Source organism: Gossypium arboreum, chromosome 10 (genome assembly GCF_025698485.1).
Source record: "Gossypium arboreum isolate Shixiya-1 chromosome 10, ASM2569848v2, whole genome shotgun sequence".
NCBI lineage: Eukaryota > Viridiplantae > Streptophyta > Magnoliopsida > Malvales > Malvaceae > Gossypium > Gossypium arboreum.
In genome coordinates, this window is record NC_069079.1 from 36,928,528 (window position 1) to 36,933,108 (window position 4,581).

At 34.4% G+C, this 4,581-nt stretch overlaps 1 long non-coding RNA gene across 1 annotated transcript; it reads right to left on the reverse strand.

The window, feature by feature from the left end:
* Positions 1-2,973: 2,973 nt before the first annotated feature.
* Positions 2,974-4,205, reverse strand: LOC128281932 (uncharacterized). The gene is made up of 2 exons (XR_008272218.1): positions 4,073-4,205; positions 2,974-3,154 (listed from the first exon to the last, which is right to left on the reverse strand). It is a non-coding gene; the product is annotated as an uncharacterized LOC128281932 (long non-coding RNA).
* Positions 4,206-4,581: the final 376 nt, after the last annotated feature.

A 4,581-nucleotide genomic window follows, 5' to 3' on the forward strand; every position in this document is an offset into this window, starting at 1 on the left:
ATCTAACGCAATAATAAAAGTTTTAAACCAAACAATTAAATAATCCATAGTGTCCAATTATAACCCAAAAAATATAAGTCTAATACTAAATCCCATAATTTGGTCCCACATTGCCTTCCTCACTGAGTTTGGGAACACAACAACATTCCCAGGTATAGCCTCGATTTGGATCACTTGGATGACTCACTCTCACACCTCTTCACAAGCTAACTCATTGTAATATTATAAAAGAGTGTGTGAGCTTATAAAAGCTCAGTGAGTGCTCAAACATACTACAAATAAACAAATCAGTTAGGTTAAAAGGTGACAAACAATAACGGTTCACATATTATTGCAATCTACACAAAATAGTAACTCACACGACATAGCAGTTCTCATAAAATAAGCAGTGCACATATAATAAGTAATTCGAATAAAATAAGTGGATCACATAAATTATTAATTTGCATAAAACAGATGTTCATATGAAATAACAATACATACGAAATGACAGTTCATTCCAATTCACAGTTCATAACATATAACAGTTCATGCAAAATAATAGTTCATACTCCATCATAACTCATATATTTCAAATAATGATAAATTGACATTTTTGTGGTTATGAAACATATAGGGGACTTTATCACCACACATTGGATAAATGGATCTCCAAAACACACCACATGACTCATAAAGTCGTACGCTAACTCCATATAAGTATAGCACGTATGCCTACACTCTCCAAACACACCACGCTATCTACAGTGAATGGAGCTATGTTCAACATTCCCTTGTCTTTCCAACGTATCTCCGGGCCACAATACCCATTGCAATAAAAATGGTGAGCACTCACAATCTTATGGCACGCCAACTATATCTAGTGGTTCCATAAGGCCACAATGCCAAAATATCTCTTTAACACATTCATGATATTCAGTATAATAGGGCTCGCAATTAAGCAGAGCTCACACATTATAACATAGTTCGTAATTCTCAATTTGCAATAAAGTATGGTTTGCAAATAATATCACTTCTATGTAACATATATTGCACTCATAATCAGAGTTCACATATCATTAATGACATAGCTCACATAAATCATTGTTCACATATTTTATTTAGCATACGGCACGCAATAACTTAGCTTACGTAAATACAACTGAAAATCTCACAATATACAGTTTGGCAAATTAATATAGTTCGCCATATTAATACAGATCAGCAAATTAACACAGTTCGCTATAATAATATAATTCACCAAGTTAACATGGTTCACAATATAACACAGTACACAATAATTGGCTCGCACTACAGTTGAGCTCACATTTAGCATTTCACAATAATATAATTTTGCACTAATTAAAGCTTGCAATATCGTAAAACTCATAATTCACTTACGGTTTCGTGCATGCATAAATGTGCATTATCAATAAAATTCATATGTTATAAAAATCCATATTATAATATTTATTTTTATATTCGTTCACAAACATTATATAACCATAAACAAATATATATTATATATACATGCCTATTTAGTGACCATTGTCACGTCAAATTTTAGCATACATTAAAAGTCTCATATACATTTATATATAATAGATAAAAAAAAACCTATAACCCTATATATATTATATGTAGTACCCCAAACCCAGCCCAGAAGTTATGGCCGGATCCGGCATGCCACATCAAAAACGTAAAAAAAAATTCCATTCTAAGTCCGAAAATCGTACTTGATGTTCAAAAGATTAATTCATTAAAGGTTAAAGTGAATGGAAGTCATGCACCGGTAGGAAATCGGAAAGAGGTGGTGAGTCCATCGATTGCTTAAGTACCAAGCTCCTTCGGATCCAATCCTAGACATGCATACCGCCATTGCCACACCTTAACGTCATGGATATTTCTAGGAAACCGATTTGATTAAGTCATTTTAGGAAAAGTGATTAATTTTGGAAAATACTTTCATTCGGAAGCTTTGCTTGTTGTCGTGTTATTTTGAAATCAATTGTTGTTTTTGAAACCGCACCTAAAGCTATCCAATTTCAACAGTTAAAATAAGTATTACCTATCTTAGTAATACATATTAAAACCATCAAAAATAATTAAGCGGCCTTATTACATTTAAAAGCCCAAAACTTCAAACGTAAATAAAAGGATGTCCAGTTCACGGAAGAAAATCAAACTTTCGAGCGGGTGGCCACTCAAATTCCCTCACGACTCCAAGCCCACTATGGTTGGGGATTTCTGTGTGGATGAAAATAAAAGGGTGAGTTTGGGAAACTCGTGTGTAAGGAAAACCCATTCAAAGCCCAAGTCAGCTCAAGCCCATTGGGCCTAAGCCCATTCAAGTAACAGTGATCTTGAGCGAGCCCTTTTAGATTACAATAAACCTGGGCCTTGCCCTTATTCAGATAACAAAGATGGCCCATAGGCCCATTTCAAAATACATGCAACATCAAGAAACATATGCAAGCCCATTTGGGAGACTACTCAACCCACCAACCACTACACTCCACCCGTACCAGCCATACACTCCATGAGGGAATAGCTCAACCCACCCAAATTTAACACTCCACATTCTTGACCTTGCTTGCTCGATTTATCGATAAATTGAGGCAAAGCCTCCAGTACGTGGACAAGCCACTTTCAGTACTTCCTCCGTCAATATCCCAATCCCATGCATCAGATAATAACAACATGGCATGCAGTAAATAACAACAGTCAAACATGCATTTAGGTCAATTTAACCCTAGGGGTATTTCGGTAATTTATCTACTAGGGGTAAAACTGTAAATTTTCCACTTTTAAAGGTATTTCAGTAATTTATCTATTTTAGGGTTTTTCATACATATTCCTACTTTTCACGTACTAACAGAATCACGTACCGAGGGTTCTTACCGAATTGGGCCCGTTGGCCCATCATTCCAATTTTGGCCCATTAAGTCCAAAAATATCGAGGGCACAGAAATCATACACTTTGCCGTCCAAACATTGCAGCTTACCAAAAACATTAATCGATTTACCTCACGAGCATTCGGACACTCGCAAATCTACAAAATACCGGTTTTCGGCATTTTGGCTTTTCGACTTTTGCCGATCTAGACTAAGAAAGAGGGTGTTAGTTATACACCTGTTTGCGACGATATGCTGACGAGATCCACACACGAACTGCCTACAATTGGATTACTAACACGTTAATCTAACTATTCAAATACAAACTACGTATTAACCCCTTACAATATTCGGCCAACCACACCTACAGATCATAGTAAGCTTATAAGAAATCAATAAGCAACTCATTAACAAATTTTTGTCAATGTTTACCACATAATCATAATTTCACTGCAAGCTGTCTTCCTGAGCAACAGTCACTAAATTATTTATAAATGGAGCTACGAAAATCCAAATCAAGTTCCGTTAATTTTCCCTGAAAATAGACTCATATATCTTCTATCCATAAAATTTTAAGAATTTTTAGTATGGCCAATCAATACCAGATTTTTCTTAAAGTTTCCCATGTTTCACTGTTTGACTAATCTGACCACTCTTCATTACGAATCAAATTTATCATTGTACAGAATTCAAAATATGTTCTCGTTTATTCCATTTGAAACTAGACTCAATAAGATTTAATTACATAATTTATTCAGCTTCTAATTCATCTCCCACAATTTATGGTGATTTTCCAAAGTCACGTTACTGCTGCTGTCCCAAGCAGATTTATTACCAAATCACTCTTTCACACATACCTTGCATGCATGTTATTTAAACATGTATATCACCAATCAATCATCACATATCTATGATTTTTACTTAAGTATAATCTCCATTTCATCATTTTAAAGCACAACATGTTAGCCGATTTTTCCCTTTAGCATCTAAGGCACATGCATGCTCATTTGTTTGGCTCAACTTCACATATCTTCCATTTTTCATCAAAAGAACATGAAACAACAACCATTTCCTTCATTTTAATTCATGACCAAATGCTCACAACACAACTAAAAATCAAAATATGCTTCAAGAGTTAAGGTAGAATCAAGATGAACTCATGAACCTCAAAATAAGAAGCAAGGTACCAAGAACTTACCTTCAATTTTCCTCCTCCTAATGACCGAATACTCAAGAGCTTTCTCCTCTCTTTTCTCTTCTCTAACTTTCAGCTATGATGAACAAAGATGGAAAAAACTTTGTTCTTTTCACCCCTTTTTCTTTTAATAAAACTTCATATTTTATCCATTTAATTCTTCAATACAAAAGACATGAAATTCTTATCATGAAACATTTACCTAACCCATTATCATGAAACATTTACCTAACCCATTATCATGGAACATTTACCTAACCTATTATCATGGAACATTTACCTAACCTATTATCAATTTGTATCAATTTGTACCATAAATTATGGATATCAAGTGTACATTTTGTCTACAACAACATGATGGTTGGCCACTTCATGTAAAATGGGAGGTTTGTCATGCAAATCCTCCTATTTTGCACTCCTATTTATTTGGTCACTTCAATTTAGCCTATAGCATTTTCAAACATTTTCATATAGGTCCTATTTCATAATTTCACTCACAAATGACAAAATTA